Raw genomic sequence first — 18266 nt, forward strand, 5'->3', positions numbered from 1 at the left:
TTTGGTTTGTTTAGTATATGATGTACTTTACATCCACTTAAATAATGTGAACATTTCAATTTTTGTCGTAAAATACTGCTGTAACAATGTAAATGGACGCTGAATATCCATACTTGTGGATTAAATGGATATTTAAGTATTTAAGTACATATTTCAATGGATGTAAAGTACATCATATACTAAATAAACCAAAATGGGAACAAAGACCCCACCACCACCACCACCACCACAAACACCAAAAAAATAACCCTCCAGCAGAGCTGCAACAATAAACAGAACAAGATCAGGAAGAATACATGATTCAATGTCTCACATTTTCAGTGATCAAAAGCCTGGGTCCTGGCGATGTTACTTTGACACGTACCACCTACCTCAGCATTGTTGCAGACCATGTACACCCTTTGATGAAAACTGTATTCCCTGATGGCTGTGTCCTCTAAAGAAGTAGATTTGTATAAATCATGAACTGTCAGAAGTGGGATTCGAACCCTCGCCTCCAGGGGAGACTGCGACCTGAACGCAGCGCCTTAGACCACTCGGCCATCCTGACCTCGCCACACATGGAATAATATTTGCATGAACTGCTTAATCTTTTCACATCATTATGTATTGTAAATGTACTGACTGTAACCCATCTGCTGCACTGTACACTTTGTCACTAGGCTGTAAACCATATATCAATAGAAAGGGAGCCTCATATGAGATCTCCAACTGACCAAATAATGTTTTTGGGTGGACCATTGTTAGCACTGTAACAGCACTAGCATGTTAGGGTGTGTTTTCTCTAGTCTGAGTGTATTAGGTACAGCCTTCTTGTTGGGTTTTTAACTGACTGGATTATTTATTAGGATTAATAATTATTCATTAAGAACTCAAACCCTGTTTGTGCTGGTTGTAGGCTATTCAATTGTCCACTAGATGACAATTTGAATACAGTTAGAAAGTAAAACGATGTCTGTTTCAAGCAAAGTTTCATCGCATGCTGACCTGTGTGGAATACAACTGATGTATGTAGCACTAAGAAGTGTTTCTTAAGGATTCTTTTAGGTGTTCTTGGTAGAACTGTTTCTACTTGAAGAACCATTTAGTATAATTTAAGGTTCTCTGCTAACTCAATTTGATTTTTATGGATTTTTTTATTTTGCCACATAACATTTTAATGACTTTAAAACCATCGTGCAATTGATACAGGAAAAAAGGAAAAAAGGTGAAAGAAAGGAATCTGTTTGTAATCTACCTGCAAAATTCTCCTCCAGAGATGTTTTTCTTTGTGTGTGTAAGCAGCAACATACTTCACCTAAAACTTTATACAATCGCGTTCAAGAGAGCCGAAACAGAAATAAAAACATATTATATTAATTAAAGTTTTACAGGACAACGTATGTTAAAGTTTGTAATTTAACTCACATCCTTGTGAGGAAAAGAACAGATTGTAGGGCCCAGATAGCTCATTCGGTAGAGCATCAGACTTTTAATCTGAGGTTCAAGAGTTCAAGTCCCTGTTCGGGCGAGTTCTTCCTTACTGCATTAGGTAAGCGGTAATGTCCCGTACTACATGGTTTATTTAGAGAGTTGAAGAATTTGTACTTGAGATTAGGGATGCATCGATACCATTTTTTCCCAACCGAGTACAAGTACAGTATATCAGATATCGGATTTAAAACGCGATCGGGAAAAAAGGTCTGTGTTGCCTGCGTGCGCGTTTGTGTGCATGAAGCTTGTCGTTACTGGCAACGTGTCAGCGGAGTAATACAGTTGTGGTGTGAAAAGGCTGTGCTGTTATCACGAATATCAGCACGGTTAGAACGCTTCTCAACCAATCAGATTGTAAGGTCGGAACTAACTGTGGTATAAAGTAAAACGATGTCTGTTTCTATCAGTTTCATCACATGCTGACCTCTAGACAGGGCTGGACAGGGAACAAAATTCAGCCCTGGACTTTTTTCTTGACCAGCCCACTACAAGCACATCGCGCCACACATATCACCCCCTAATCAAATGTTAGATGATTGATATTAATAGTTTTCATCTATCGTACCACTAAAGTTAATAACTCACTATAATAAAAATTAAAATAATAAAAAAATAACTACAAACAAATATATATATTTCCAACACTTTTCTTTGGGATTAATAGTTCTATCCATCTATCACACACATAAAATTAACAATTTCTTAAATGGTTCTATTGGATTTCCCCATCCTGTCTCATTAAACCGCAAGAAATAAAATTAAACCTTTCTTTCATTAAACCTTTAACACTGGTAAATATGCTTTTTTCGCACTTTTAATGACACGTGATTCACGTTTGTTCCAAATTAGTGCATTGCTCTGATGAGCAAAGAAATAAATACTTTATATGTTGACAAGGGAAATTAACCATGTGGGCTATGCACATAATCACTCTAAAAAAATTCCTGAACAGCTGCATTTTTCCTTTCTGTATTATAGATGACAAGATAGTGTTTACTTTTTCTGAAGAGCAGAGACTAATGGTACCATCTCAAATTATATCCACCGCCCTATGTAGTGCACTATGTTGGACATGACATCATAGAACTTTTACAAAAATCGTCCTTAAAACCACTTTTTCTGTTTTTATCACGGGCTTTTTCTGCACTTCCTTTACGCTTTTTCGACCCTTTCTCCATCTCGCACTCATTCATAGTTCTTGTACTGGTGGTTGTGATTACGGTTTATCCTGGGGGAGGGACATTTCTGTGATTGGCCAATGGACATGCAGCGAGGATACTGTGGTGGGCCAATGCACACTTCAGGATTATTATTCAGGAATATTTAAAACAGAATTTATTTTTCACTCTCTCAGCGGCCCACATACAGAGCGGCCCACCGGGAAAACTCCCGACCCTCCCGATGGCCAGTCCATCCCTGCCTCTAGAATACAACTGATGTATGTAGCACTAAGAAGTGTTTCTTAAGGGTTCTTTTTGTGTTCTTGGTAGAACTGTTTCTACTTGAAGAACCCTTTAGTATAATTTAAGGTTCTTTGCTAACTCAATTTGAGTTTTATGGATTTTTTTCTCTCTTGCCACATAAATGCACATAACATTTTAATGACTGGAAAACAATCGTGCAATTGGTACAGGAAAAAAGGAAAAAGGTGAAAGAAAGGAATCTGTTTGTAATCTACCTGCTAAATTCTCCTCCTGAGATGTTTTTCTTTGTGTGTGTAAGCAGCAACATACTTCACCTAAAACTTTATACAATCGCCTTCAAGAGAGACAGCACAGATCTTTACAGCCTGAATAGCTCAGTCGGTAGAGCATCAGACTTTTAATCTGAGGGTCCAGGGTTCAAGTCCCTGTTCGGGCGAGTTGTTTCTTACTGCATTAGGTAAGAGGTAATTTCCCGTACTACATGGTTTATTCAGAAAGTTGAAGAATTTGTACTTTGTGAGATATTTCTAAGTGAAATAGCATGTACTTGATCAGCTTGAAATAATAGCACACTGTATGTGCAACATGTTCTCCACCCCATCTTGTTGTACGCCAAGCTGTTTCAAACAGACTGTAGTAATTGCACTACATTAAACAGCTGGTATATCCTGCACTATTTTGGACCTTACATAATGCAGCATCAACACTCTGTTAGTACATTACAATTTACAAAGAGTCCTTTGTAAGGGGAATAAGCTTATATGGTAGAGCGCTTGCTTAGCATGCGAGAGGTAGCGAGATCTATGCCCGCATTCTCCAGTGTACAAACATTGTGATAATTTAATGGCATCATGTAATACGAAAGTCAATGCCTCATTGCTCACTGAAACTATATCTTTTCAGATTGTTATGTATGGTAGAGGGTTAAAGATGTAAATTTGTATATAGCATGCGCTGTCAGAAGTGGGATTTGAACCCACAGCTCCAGGGGAGACTGTGACCTGAACGCAGCACCTTAGACCGCATCCTGACTAGCTTGGGTACCATTGACACCACACCATATATCAATAGAAAGGGAGCCCCATATGAGCACTCCAACTGACCAAATAATGATTTTGGACCATTTGTGAACCATTCTTAGCACTGTAACGGCACTAGCATGTTAGGGTGTGTTTTATCTGGTATGAGTGTATTAGGTACAGCCTTCTTGTTGGATTTTTAACTGACTGGATTATGTGTTAAGAACTCAAACCCTGTTTGTGCTGGTTGTAGGCTATTCAATCGATCACTAGATGGCATAATATGAATACAGTTAGAAAGTAAAACGATGTCGCATGCTGACCTGTGTGGAATACAACTAATGTATGTAGTACTAAGAAGTGTTTCTTAAGGGTTTTTTTGGTGTTCTTGCTGGAACTGTTCTACAGGACAACGTATGTTAAAGTTTGTAATTCAAGTCACATCCTTGTGAGGATTAAAGCAGCTTGCAGACTTTTAATCTAAAAGTTGTTTATTACTGCATTAAGTAAGTGGTAATGTCCTGTACTACATGCTGTATTTACAAAGTTGAAGAATTTGTACTTTGTGAGATGTTATTAAGTGAAATATCATGTACTTGGTCAGCTTGAAATAATAGCACACTGTATGTGTAACATGTTCTCCACACCGACTAGTTGTACGTCCAGCTGTTTCAAACAGACTGTAGTAAATAGAGGACCGTTTAAATCTATATTTATGTGTAGCCTAATAATGCGCTGAGTTTTACATATTAATACCCACATATTTTTTGTTGCCTTAAAGACTCACTTAAATCCTGATCTAATTTTTGATGCTGCGTTTCATTAAGCGATGCCGCAACGAGTTTCATTTTACATGATACCCTTAAATAATCATAATGTATCTGCACTGGAGAATGCGGGCATCGATCCCGCTACCTCTCGCATGCAAAGCGAGCGCTCTACCATTTGAGCTAATTCCCCTTACGACACATCTTTGTTCCCATTTTGAAGGTTGTGATATTGCTTTAAGCTTAACTTTTCTTTTTCATGTAATTACTGATATTTTACTGGATCTCTGCTGATATCTTGTGGGCCATATTGACTAATCAGTGAAAATTAATGCGCTGCCTTGTATAATAAAACCATTATGCTTATTTAGCTTTAATTAGCTTTAAATATTAAACAGTTAATAAGATAGTGATGGTGAAACTAATAACCTGTTATTACCATCACTAAGTGTTTTTACCATCACAACAAGTTATGTGTTGGTAATGACATGTTGAGGTAATGACAGTTTTTACTTAGGGAAAAAATGAGGGGCGATCTACCTGTATGCACTGTGAGATCGACTGGTAGATCGTGATCGACGTATTGGGCACCCCTGATGTAAAACAACTGTACTTTTGGTAACCCCTTTTGGAGTCTTTCCAATAAATTGCTCCTGATAACTTTTATTGCTTATTGAAACACAACATTTCCATCACAGATCTGCTTCAAACTTAGGGAGATCCGCTGTCAGAACTCGGACACAGTCTCTATGTTCAAGTCTAGATTGAAAACATGTTTATTTACTCAGGCTTTTGATTGGTCTTTTCAAACTAAACAAGCAAACCTAGTTATGCTGTAATAGTTAGGGGTGCTGGAGTCTAAACCTGTAAAACTCTCTGATATTTTACTCTTAACGATTTCACATTGTAACAACATCTTCTGTTGTATTAATCCGAGGTGGCTCTGACGGAAACCTGTTCACCCTCTCGAGGTTAAAGACTGAAAGTCGAGACTGCAGTGCCAACAATGCTGCTCCTACTAGATGTGACAGTGACCTGGCGTGTTTGCACCAAAAATGTCCAGAACTTACAACAGACTTTATCACAGACTGGACTGAACAATGAAGAACTCACATTATTTTTTTTTGCTAGTTACAGCTTTCAGTTCAATTTAATTTTGTGTTTGTATGATTTGTGTAAATCCTTTTAATTTAAAGTATCCTCCAGGCCACCCAAGAAGGATGGGTCCCTGCTGAGTCTGGTTCCTCTTAAGGTTTCTTCCTGAGTTTTTCCTTGCCACTCTCGCCCTTCGGCCTGGATTCTGTAAAGTTGCTTTGAGACAATGTTCATTGTAAAAAGCGCTATATAAATAAATTTTGCTTGACATGTGTCCGAGATCTCTAACTCAAGCACCGTTTATGCAATCCATTTGAGTACTACTGTATTTTATAGAGTACATCCTGAGCTTTTTATTAATGTCACATTTGTGGGTGTGCGGCAAGCAGCTCATGAACTTTCTTTTAAAAATGGCTGCCATGTCATATTTTACATTTCATGGAAATAAGCAAAGTAAGAGATCAGTTTCGTTCAATGTGAGTCGTAACTTCAGTTTATAAAGATTACAGAAATGTACAGCAATTTGAACCCTTTCTAAACAAAACATTTATCCAATGTCCTTTGTTGTGGACAGCAGGACTTACTACCCCCTGTTTTTAGCCTATTTCTATACAAGGAAGCAGAGGGCTGAGTAAGGCAGAAAATATTTTATTACAAATTTATGCAGGAAAGTCAGGTGATGCTGTGTTAGTGTGTGTTGTGCTGGTATTACTGGATAAGACACAGCAGCGCTGCTAGACTGAGAATAGTCCACCAACCAAAAACATCCAGCCATCAGCACCCAGTGGGAAGCGTCCTATGACCACTGATGAAGGTCTAGAAGATGACCAACTCAAACAGCAGCAATAGATGAGCGAACGTTTCTGACTTTACATTTACAAGGTGGACCAACTAGGTAGGAGTGTCTAATAGAGTGGGCAGTGAGTGGACACGGTATTTAAAAACTCCAGCAGCGCTGCTGTGTCTGATCCACTCATACCAGCACAACACACACTAACACACAAGCACCATGTCAGTGTCACTGCAGTGCTGAGAATGATCCATCACCTAGATAATACCTGCTCTGTGGTGGTCATGTCAATAATTGTAGAACTACAAAGTGCTTCTATATGGTAAGTGGAGCTGATAAAATAGACAGTGAGTGTAGAAACAAGGAGGTGGTTTTAATGTTATGGTTGATTAGTGTAAACTCACACACTGTTGTATGTGCTTGCATGACTGTAGGACGAGTTCTCAGTGCATTACCGTAATATCCAAAAAATGTGTCCTTGAGATTTCAGTGCAGAAAAGTTTGTGTAGAGACTGCAGCAGCGGATACTGTGTTTGTTTTGATTTTGAGGTCATACTTTATTAACAAGGTAAGTTTATTAAAATAAACGTTTTTTTTGTATATTAGCTTCTGGATATTTTCGGATGCTACGGACAAAACTGTGTTGTACTGCTATGATGATACGACTATGTTCCAAACTCTTTTAGACTCTTCCACCACCGTTAGCGCTTCTCTCAGTTAGTTCAGCTCATTAAATATATTATCCACAATATCGCTTACTTTTACAAACCCAATTCCAAAAATGTTTAGACAAAAGGGAAAATGTCAATGTAAATAGACAGCGGTTTGTAAAAGATGTTATTTATATTCTAGCATACAAACATACATCGCTCCAAAATATGAATGAACGCTTCAGCCAGAGTTGCCAGATTGCGCATTTCAAAGTCTGTCAAAATGCATGGAAAACCGCCCAACATACTCACGAAAAACAGCCGATAATCAGCGCTTAAACAATATTAAACCAGTTAAACATGACCTACTACTGCTGATATCTCACAAATCAGTGATTATAAATTATTAATGGCATTTGAAATAATAAAAAACTAAGACTAACTAGTACTAAGATTTGTACACACTGTTGTATCATTTTTTTCACATTATTATGTATGGTAGAGGGTTAAAGATGTAAATTTGTATGAAGCATGTGCTGTCAGAAGTGGGATTTGAACTCACACCTCCAGGGAAGACTGCGACCTGAACGCAGTGCCTTAGACCACTCGGCCATCCTGATTAGCTGGGCTATCATTGATACCACTTTCGCCTCACACCAACTAAGATTTGTACAAACTGCTAAATCTTTTCACATTATTATGTATGGTAGAGGGTTAAAGATGTAAATTTGTATAAAGCATGAGCTATCAGAAGTGGGATTTGAATCCATCCCTCCAGGGAAGACTGCATACTGTGCCTTAGACTGCTAAACTATTCTGTCTAACTTGGACACTGTTGACGCCACTCCCGCCCCACACGAACTAATATTTGTACAAACTCCTGAATCTTTTCACATTATTATGTATGATAAATTTACTGACTCTAACCCATTTGCTGCACTGTACACTTTGTCACTAGGCTGTAAACCATATATCAATAGAAAGGGAGCCCCATATGAGATCTCCAACTGACCAAATAATGTTTTTGGGTGGACCATTCTTAGCATTGTAACAGCACTAGCGTGTTAGGGTGTGTTTTCTCTGGTATGAGTGTATTAGGTACAGCCTCCTTGTTGGGTTTTTAACTTACTGGATTATTTCCTAAGAACTCAAACCCGGTTTTTGTGGAACGCCTTCTCAGAAGAGTTATAGCTGTTATAGCTGCAAAGGGTGGGCCGACATCATATTAAACCCTTTGGATTAAGAATGGGAGTCACTCAAGTTCATATGCGTGTGAAGGCAGATGAGTAAATACTTTTGGCAAAAAACCTTTTTATATTAATTGAAGTTTTACAGAACAACGTATGTTAAAGTTTGTAATTTATGTCACATTCTTGTAGAGCATCAGACTTTTAATCTGAGGGTCCAGGGTTCAAGTCCCTGTTCGGGCGAGTTGTTTCTGCATTAGGTAAGCGGTAATGTCCCGTACTACATGGTTTATTTAGAATGATGAAAAATTCATACTTTGTGAGATATTTCAAATTGAAATAGCATGTACTTGATAAGCTTGAAATAATAGCACACTGGATGTGTAACATGTTCTCCACCCCTAGTTGAATGCCCAGCTGTTTCAAACAGACTGTAGTAAATAGAGGACCGTTTAAATCTATATTTATGTGTATTAATACCCACATATTTTATGATGCTTTAAAGACTCACTTAAACGAACAATGTGAGGTCTTTTATGAAGTGCATTTTCTCTTTGATTTTGTTGGACTTGTGGTGGTGGTGGTTAGGGGAAGGGGGTTGTGATTATATGTAACTTTACTACCTCATGTACATTTGTGTTTTTGTTCCCATTTTGAATGTTGTGATATTGCTTTAAGCTTAACTTTCTTTTTCATGTAATTACTGATATTTTACTGGATCTCTGCTGATATCTTGTGGGCCATATTGACTAATCAGTGAAAATTTGTCACATTTTTAGAGATCAAAAGCCTGGGTCCTGGCATCCATGTGGATGTTACTTTGACACGTACCACCTACCTCAGCATTGTTGCAGACCATGTACACCCTTTAATGAAAACTGTATTCCCTGATGGCTGTTGACTCTAAAGATGTAAATTTGTATAAAGCTTGAGATGTCAGAAGTGGGATTCGAACTCACGCCTCCAGGGGAGACTGCGACCTGAACACAGCGCCTTAGACCGCTTGGCCATCCTGACACTTACCAACAACACCCCCACATGGCCAAAGATTTGTACGAACTGCTGAATCTTTTCACATTATTATGTATGTTAGAGGGTTAAAGACATAAATTTGTATGAAGCACTAGCAGTCAGAAGTGGGATTCTAACCCACGCTTCAGTGGGACACCGTGACCTGAACTCAGCGTTTTAGACCTCATCCTGACTAGCTTGGGTACCATCGCCATCACCCTCGCCCCACACGGGCGAACTGATTGTACAAACTGCTTTTCACATTATTATGTATGGTAAATTTACTGACTGTAACCCATTTGCTGCACTGTACACTTTGTCACTAGGCTGTAAACCATATATCAATCGAATCATGAGATCTCCAACTGACCAAATAATGTTTTTTGAAAGGGTTCTTTTTGTGTTCTTGCTAGAACTGTTTATACTTGAACTATTTAATATAATTTAAGGTTCTTTGCTAACTCAATTTGATTTTTATGGATTTTTTTTCTCTTGCCACATATAAATGCACATAACATTTTAATGACTGTAAAACAATCGTGCAGTTGATACAGGAAAAAAAGAAGAAGGTGAAAGAAAGGAATCTGTTTGTAATCTACCTGCAAAATTCTCCTCCCGAGATGTTTTTCTTTGTGTGTGTAAGCAGCAACATACTTCACCTAAAACTTTATACAATCGCGTTCAAGAGAGACAGTCTAGCTCTTTACAGCCTGGATAGCTCAGTCGGTAGAGCATCAGACTTTTAATCTGAGGGTCCAGGGTTCAAGTCCCTGTTCGGGCGAGTTATTTCTTACTGTGTTGGGTAAGCGGTAATGTCCCGTACTACTGGTGCTGGTCATAAAATTAGAATAACATGAAAAAGTTGATTTATTTCAGTAATTCCATTCAAAAAGTGAAACTGGTATATTATATTCATTCATTACACACAGACTGATATATTTCAAATGTTTATTTCTTTTAATGTTGATGATTATAACTGACAACTAATGAAAACCCCAAATTCAGTATCTCAGAAAATTAGAATATTGTGACAAGGTACAATATTGAAGACACCTGGTGCCACACTCTAATCAGCTAATTAACTCAAAACACATGCAATAGTCTTTAAATGGTCTCTCAGTCTAGTTCTGTAGGCTACACAATCATGGGGAAGACTGCTGACTTGACAGTTGTCCAAAAGACGACCATTGACACCTTGAACAAGGAGGGCAAGACACAAAAGGTCATTGCTAAAGAGGCTGGCTGTTCACAGAGATCTGTGTCCAAGCACAGTAATAGAGAGGCGAAGGGAAGGAAAATATGTGGTAGAAAAAAGTGTACAAGCAATAGGGATAACCGCACCCTGGAGAGGATTGTGAAACAAATCCCATTCAAAAATGTGGGGCAGATTCACAAAGAGTGGACTACAGCTGGAGTCAGTACTTCAAGAACCACCACGCACAGATGTATGCAAGACATGGGTTTCAGCTGTTGCATTCCTTGTGTCAAGCCACTCTTGAACAAGAGACAGCGTCAGAAGCGTCTCGCCTGGGCTAAAGACAAAAAGGACTGCTGAGTGGTCCAAATTTATGTTCTCTGATGAAAGTAAATTTTGCATTACCTTTGGAAATCAAGGTCCCAGAGTCTGGAGGAAGAGAGGAGAGGCACTGCTGGTGTTGGTCCACTGTGTTTTCTGAGGTCCAAGGTCAACGCAGCCGTCTACCAGGAAGTTTTAGAGCACTTCATGCTTCCTGCTGCTGACCAACTTTATGGAAATGCAGATTTCATTTTCCAACAGGACTTGGCACCTGCACACAGTGACAAAGCTACCAGTACCTGGTTTAAGGACCATGGTATCCCTGTTCTTAATTGGCCAGCAAACTCGGAGAATACGAGCATCGATCCAGTTACCTCTCGCATGCTAAGCGAGTGCGATACCATTCGAGCTAATTCCCCTTACGATGAACCCCCTTTAGTCTTTTGTAAATTGTAATGTACTAACAGAGCGTTGATGCTGCATCATAAAGTGAGGGTGCAACGTGTTTAAGCTCACATACTCTTTTCTGTATTATGCCTTGCTTTTAAACCATCACAGACTCCGTTTATCGCAGCCTTAAGGACAAACTAAACCCAATCAAAACTGTCTTTGTACAACTGATAGACTGACTTAAGGGGATGTCGTGAGTTTCAGCTGTTCATCTTTTATGAAGCAGTTTCACCAAATGAAAAACCGCTGCTTTAACAAAAAGTCGTTTTAGATAAAACTCAGAGACATTTCAAAATTGGAGAATTATAAGTTATTGTGTGTTTGTGTAGCCCAATTAAAAATTGGAGATTACTAATATTTTGTTTATGTTAATTTATAACTAGTAAATAAGTTGTTCTTATTTGTTCTGTAAATAATGTTCTGGTTGTTTTATGCTGTTTAAAGTATAGTGTATGTATAGCCCTCCCTTGATTTATTTTTAAGCCAATCAGCATGAACTGTCACAGGTCGGGAAAAGAGCGGGAGAAAGTGGGTGGAAAAAGAAGAAAAAAGTGGAGAAAATAGCGTGATGTGAAACAAGTGTCATGTAAGCGGGTAAAACACCTGTTTAGGATTTATCTCTCTTGATGCGTAAAGACAAACGGACAGTGAGTTTTATATTAACATCTTGCAGTCGATTAGTGACATTGTTTATGCTGTATGCCTGACAAAATGAGAAAATCCAGGAAATCACATTGTAGGATTTTTAAAGAATTTATTTGTAAATTATGGTGGAAAATAAGTATTTGGTCAATAACAAACAAGCAAGATTTCTGGCTCTCACAGACCTGTAACTTTTTCTTTAAGAAGCTCTTCTGTCCTCCACTCATTACCTGTATTAATGGCACCTGTTTGACCTCGTTATCTGTATAAAAGACACCTGTCCACAGCCTCAAACAGTCAGACTCCAAACTCAACCATGGCCAAGACCAAAGAGCTGTCGAAGGACACCAGGAAGAAAATTGTAGACCTGCACCAGGCTGGGAAGAGTGAATCTACAATAGGCAAGCAGGTTGGTGTGAATAAATAAACTGTGGGAGCAATTGTAAGAAAATGGAAGACATACAAGACCATTGATAATCTCCCTTGGGGTCAAGATCTCATCCCGTGGGGTCAAAATGATCATGAGAACGGTGAGCAAAAATCCCAGAACTACACGGAGGGACCTGATGAATGACCTGCAGAGAGCTGGGACCAAAGTAAAAAGGCTACCATCAGTAACACACTACGCCGAGAGGGACTCAAATCCTGCAGTGCCAGGCATGTCCCCCTGCTTAAGCCAGTACATGTCCAGACCCGTCTGAAGTTTGCCAGAGAGCATATGGATGATCCAGAAGAGGATTGGGAGAATATCATGTGGTCAGATGAAACCAAAATGGAACTTTTTGGTAAAAACTCAACTCGTCATGTTTGGAGGAAGAAGAAGAACCCAAGAACACCATACCTACTGTGAAGCATGGGGGTGGAAACATCATGCTTTGGGGCTGTTTTTCTGCAAAGGGGACAGGACGACTGATCCGTGTTAAGGGAAGAATGAACGGGGCCATGTATCGTGAGATTTTAAGCCAAAACCTCCTTCCATCAGTGAGAGCATTGAAGATGGAACGTGGCTGGGTCTTCCAGCATGACAATGATCCCAAACACACCGCTCGGGCAACGAAGGAGTGGCTCCGTAAAAAGCATTTCAAGGTCCTGGAGTGGCCTAGCCAGTCTCCAGACCTCAACCCCATAGAAAATTTGTGGAGCCCGTGTTGCCCAGCGACAGCCCCAAAACATCACTGCTCTAGAGGAGATCTGCATGGAGGAATGGGCCAAAATACCAGCTACAGTGTGTGCAAACCTGGTGAAGACTTACAGGAAACGTTTGACCTCTGTCATTGCCAACAAAGGTTATGTTACAAAGTATTGAGTTGAACTTTTGTTATTGACCAAATACTTATTTTCCACCATAATTTACAAATAAATTCTTTAAAAATCCTACAATGTGATTTCCTGGATTTTTTTTCTCATTTTGTCTCTCATAGTTGAAGTGTACCTATAATGAAAATTACAGACCTCTCTCATCTTTCTAAGTAGGAGAACCTGCACAATCAGTGGCTGACTAAATACTTTTTGACCCCACTGTATATATAGGGTAATTGAAGTTTTTTCAGTTTAAATAAGAGTATAGCTTAAATATAAAATAACCGTAAGTTCTGATAAGTAGTGTCCCTTTTAAATCCTTACATTACCACAAAGAAAGAGATTTCTTAAACAAATAAAAGAAGTCAGGGAGCGCTTTCCAAATACAGCCAGGGTTGCTAGGGGGCGCTACATTTTAAATGTCAATTTAAACAAGTCAAAAAAGGTTTTAAACCAAACGATTTGAGTAAAAATAGAGCATAACTGTCACTGTAGAACTTACAGACTGACCTAATGTTTGATGCAGCATTTCAGTGAGCAACGACTTTCATGTTATGTGTTGCCTTTAAGTGATCATAATGTTTCGGCATTGGAGAATGTGGGCATCGATCCCACTACCTCTCGCATGCTAAGCGAGCGCTCTACCATTTGAGCTAATTCCCCTTACACAGAACCATCCTTTAGGATTTGTAAATTGAAATATACTAACAGAGTGTTGATGCTGCATTATAAAGTGAGGGTGCAACGTGTTTAAGCTCACGTACTCTTTTCTGTATTACGCGTTGTTTTTAAACCATCACAGACTCAGTTTATTTAAAACGTTGATCTTAGCCTTTAGGACGAACAATGTGAGGTCTTTTTTGAAGTGCATTTTTCTTTGATTTTGTTGGACCTGTAGGAGATTGTCCTGTTCTTGTTGCAGCTCTGCTGGAGGGTTATTTTCTTGGTGTTTGTGGTGGTGGTGGTGGTCTTTGTTCCCATTTTGGTTTATTTAGTATATGATGTACTTTACATCCATTTAAATAATGTGAACATTTCCATTTTTGTCATAAAATACTGCTGTAACAATGTAAATGGACGCTGAATAAACATACTTAAATGGATATTTAAGTATTTAAGTACATATTTAAAAGGATGTAAAGTACATCATATACTAAATAAACCAAAATGGGAACAAAGACCCCACCACCACCACCACCACAAACACCAACAAAATAACCCTCCAGCAGAGCTGCAACAATAAACAGAGCAAGATCAGGATGAATACATGATTCAGTTTCTCAGATTTTCAGTGATCAAAAGCCTGGGTCCTGGCATCCACGTGGATGTTACTTTGACACGTACCACCTACCTCAGCATTGTTGCAGACCATGTACACCCTTTGATGAAAACTGTATTCCCTGATGGTTGTGTCCTCTAAAGAAGTAGGTTTGTTTAAATCATGAGCTGTCAGAAGTGGGATTCGAACCCATAAACTGCTTAATCTTTTCACATTATCATGTATTGTAAATGTACTGACTGTAACCCATTTGCTGCACTGTACACTTTGTCACTAGGCTGTAAACCAAAAATCAGTAGAAAGGGAGCCCCATATGAGATCTCCAACTGACCAAATAATGATTTTGGGTGGATCATTGTTAAGTGCTCTTTTCTCTAGTCTGAGTGTATTAGGTACAGCCTTCTTGTTGGGTTTTTAACTGACTGGATTATTTATTAAGATTAATAATTATTCATTAAGAACTCAAACCCTGTTTGTGCTCGTTGTAGGCTATTCAATTGTCCACTAGATGACATAATATGAATACAGTTAGAAAGTAAAACGATGTCTGTTTCGAGCAAAGTTTCATCGCATGCTGACCTGTGTGGAATACAACTGATGTATGTAGCACTAAGAAGTGTTTCTTAAGGGTTCTTTTAGGTGTTCTTGGTAGAACTGTTTCTACTTGAAGAACCATTTAGGATAATTTAAGGTTCTTTGCTAACTCAATTTGATTTTTATAGATTTTTTTTATTTTGCCACATATAAATGCACATAACATTTTAATGAAAAGCAACGCATAATATAGAAAAGAGTACGTGAGCTTAAACATGTTGCACTCACTTTATAATGCAGCATTAACACTCTGTTAGTACATTACAATTTACAAAGGGTAAAGGAAAGTTTTGTGTAAGGGGAATTAGCTCAAATGGTAGAGCGCTCGCTTAGACATTTCTGTAATTTCTACAGTTATTAACCACATACCACACAGTAAAATACTGTAAATAGTTTTTACAGTACATAACAGTATTTTCCACTGCATCATGACAATTTTGCCTGATGCCAAATACTGAATACAGAGATTTACTGTATTTTTTACATTGAGGTAAATTACTGTAATTACCTTTGGCGCCAAACAATTTTATTGACAAGATTCAACCTAATTTTCAGCTGTGAGAGTTTTAAACTGACATTGTTTGCCTAACGGTTCAGCTTCGGAACCACCACATTATCTCAGGTTTTGCGGGAAGGAGTTTAGGAGAGGCGCGCACACAGAAACAGTTTGGCTATGATGGATGGAGCCGCAGTGGAGCAGCAGAGGTGCTGACCCTCGAAGAGGATTTTTTACACCAAAACTGGGAACCAGCAATAAATAAAGGTAAAGAGTCTACGACAGTTAGGACAATAAATTAACACTAGTCACGGTTATCGGGTCTGTTGTGCACTATAGGAGCGTTAGCATTAGTTGTCGGCAACTTTTTTCCAAAGTAAAACAAGTAAACGTTCCATTTTACAAATGTCTGAGTTTTATGTTTAAAAGCTAAGTTAGTCAGGTTAGGTGAAATTTATGACACGACAGCGCTAGCATAGTAGCTAATCTCCTGCGACGCTGTAAACTGTGACATCGTTTAACAGTCGCCACAGGATCCTTACAAAACATTGTATTTTTTAGAAAGATTAGATTTATTTTGAGGATACTGTATTGAATTGCATAGAAGTGTTAAAGATGATCTTTCTGTGATTACAGGTGAACAATGCTGAATGGATTGTTAAGGGGAAAGAACAAAGCAGGTTGCAGGTTAAGAAGTGGTTTACCTCGCTGCGTTTGCTACCCAGGATCTACCTAGGAACACGCTTCATTTCATGTTCAGTCGGGTATGTGAGTCGACAGTGTTGAGTGGAGTTTTATACCAAAACTACTGTGTTTCTGTAACCCTGCATTTCTGAAGCTCTTGTGTTATTTCTAATGTAACTTTATCTAGATTCATTGTTTATTGTTGTACTATGCATTCAATACTGAATAATTTAACAGTAAAAGTGTTTTTCTGTAATATGAATTAACATGAATTTTGTACATGTTAAGTTAATGCACATTGTGTTATTTTAAATGTGTTGTTTTAAATGTATGTTGAAAGTTGCATGGATTAAAGTAAGAATGTTTTTAAGGAAATTCTGTACTTGTACACGTTTTTGTTGAAAGTTTTTTAAGCATTTGCAGTGATTTAAATAAAGAATTTGATATGTTGCAATAATTGTCTGTGTGGATTAAATAACAGTATTGCGTAAGTTGTGAGTATGCGGTCGTGACTTTCCTGAAGCTCCAGCCCCATTTCTGTCTCTTGACTGAGGAGAGAATAGAAACCTTCGAAGCACGGCATACAAAAGGACAGTGCCGTGATCCAGATCCGAACCGGGGTTGCTGCGGCCACAACGCGGAGTACTAACCACTATACGATCACGGCTTACCAGCAGTCTGCCACTGGTGGCTCACATTGGCTGCCCCCGATAGACTGCAGTCATAGTTCCAACAGAACAATGTGCTTGAGCTGCAGCAACAAGGCGCCGAAGAAGTAATAGGCAAAGTTTTGCTCAAGTCCAATTCCCATACCGGGAGTCGAACCCAGGCCGCCTGGGTAAAAAACAGGAATACTGACTGATAGACCATATGGGAAACTGCAAGGCTCAGTGTCGGCTGGTGCCAGCATCAGCCACTTCTTTCCGCTCTGACAAGTCTTTGTCACCTTGACAAGACCTGCATTGTTGGACCTGGGGTACAGAGAATGTGCAACGTAAGTAAGGAGTTAGAGAGACAAAAAAAAAGGCATAAGGTAACCGAACAGCTGAACTGTTTTCTCCAGAGTTTTTTGGTCTATTGTATTAAATTGTGACATAATAGTCATGTTATTTCTAGGTGTCTGTAGGGGCGGCATGGTTTCATCGTTTGACTGAGTGGCGTTGATGGTCAGTCTAATAGTTTTTATTTTTTCACAGAAGAAATGAGCAAATTCATTACATTTCTCTGTGGACAGAAGTTCTGGCGTGATCTGGGAGGATTTGTAAGCTTGTCGACCACGTTGAATAGAGTGCGGGTGTTGTTGATGTTCCTGTTGATGATCTTAGAGAAGTGCAGCTGTCTAGCCCTGCCTAACTCCGAGTTAAAACTACAAAGGCTTTGCTTATAGAGATCATAGTGGATTTGAAGTTTAGTTTTCCTCCACTTACGTTCAGCTCTCCTGCATTCTCTTTTCAGAGCTATTACCATCATTGTGTTACGCCATGGTGCTTTCTGTTTGCTCAACGTTTTCATGACTTTTACCGGGGCAACCACATCCATGACAGTCAATATTTTCACGTTAAAGTTATCCAGGAGTTCATCAACTGACTCTGCAATTAAAGTTGGTGATATAGCTATGGCCTCCATAAACTGAGAACTAGTACTTTCATTTATGCACCTTTTCTTAACAGAAACAGTGCTAGTTTGAGCATCTGAAGTGATCAGCATTTCAAAGAAGACACAAAAATGATCAGAGAGGGCTAAGTCATTGACCATAACAGAAGAAATGATTAGACCTTTAGTAATAACTAGATCCAGAGTGTGCCCTCGAGTATGTGTAGGCCCTTTCTCATGTTGCAATAGACCAAACGTGTCAAAAAGTCCAAGAAGTTCTTTGGTGTTATTGTCCTT

The 18266-nt window shown here is 38.8% G+C and overlaps 4 non-coding genes across 4 annotated transcripts; 2 read left to right on the top strand and 2 right to left on the bottom strand.

Moving 5' to 3' along the window:
• Positions 1-3260: 3260 nt before the first annotated feature.
• On the top strand, positions 3261-3333 carry trnak-uuu (transfer RNA lysine (anticodon UUU)). Its single transcript has one exon. It is a non-coding gene; the product is annotated as a tRNA-Lys (tRNA).
• Positions 3334-4803: 1470 nt separating this feature from the next.
• Positions 4804-4876, bottom strand: trnaa-ugc (transfer RNA alanine (anticodon UGC)). Its single transcript has one exon. It is a non-coding gene; the product is annotated as a tRNA-Ala (tRNA).
• A 5248-nt stretch (positions 4877-10124) lies between these two features.
• trnak-uuu (transfer RNA lysine (anticodon UUU)) lies at positions 10125-10197 on the top strand. Its single transcript has one exon. It is a non-coding gene; the product is annotated as a tRNA-Lys (tRNA).
• Positions 10198-13913: 3716 nt separating this feature from the next.
• On the bottom strand, positions 13914-13986 carry trnaa-agc (transfer RNA alanine (anticodon AGC)). The gene has a single exon. It is a non-coding gene; the product is annotated as a tRNA-Ala (tRNA).
• Between the last annotated feature and the right edge of the window lie 4280 nt (positions 13987-18266).

The sequence above is a fragment of the Trichomycterus rosablanca genome, chromosome 10 (assembly GCF_030014385.1).
Source record: "Trichomycterus rosablanca isolate fTriRos1 chromosome 10, fTriRos1.hap1, whole genome shotgun sequence".
NCBI classification, from domain to species: Eukaryota; Metazoa; Chordata; class Actinopteri; order Siluriformes; family Trichomycteridae; genus Trichomycterus; species Trichomycterus rosablanca.